The following is a 498-nucleotide window of genomic DNA, read 5'->3' on the forward strand; positions in this document are numbered from 1 at the left end:
CCTGGGGCTATTTCTAGGTGTAGGTCTTCACTGCTAGCAGCACTTGTAAGGTGCTACACGCCGCGGAGGGAGGAGCAGGCTGCCCCCACCCGGCAGTAAGTACCTAGGTGCGCTAGGGAAAGGCTCTGGCCAGGCAGGGGAACAACGCGGACGCTGGGGAGGGGAGCGGGGCAGGGAGCTGCGTGGGGCACATTGACCCCCTACGCCCCGGCCGCGGGACGCTCCGCTCCTCCCTGCACCCGGGCGAGCCTAGGGGCTGGCGGGCGCCTGACAACCCGGCCCCAGCTGCCGGCCCTTCCCTCATCACGGGAGGGCCGGAGCCCAGCGCCCCCGCCCGTACCCGAGCCGGCCGGGGTCCTGCCGCCTGCCGGGCAGCAGGACCCCGCCCCCTGCGGACTACATATCCCAGCCTGCAACGCTCCGCCGCGCCCGGCATGCTGGGAGGGGCCGTCTGTCGCCAGGCCGCGCTCGAGCGGCTCCGGGGGCGGGGCGGAGCGG

Source organism: Lepidochelys kempii, chromosome 3 (genome assembly GCF_965140285.1).
Source record: "Lepidochelys kempii isolate rLepKem1 chromosome 3, rLepKem1.hap1, whole genome shotgun sequence".
Lineage (NCBI taxonomy): Eukaryota > Metazoa > Chordata > Testudines > Cheloniidae > Lepidochelys > Lepidochelys kempii.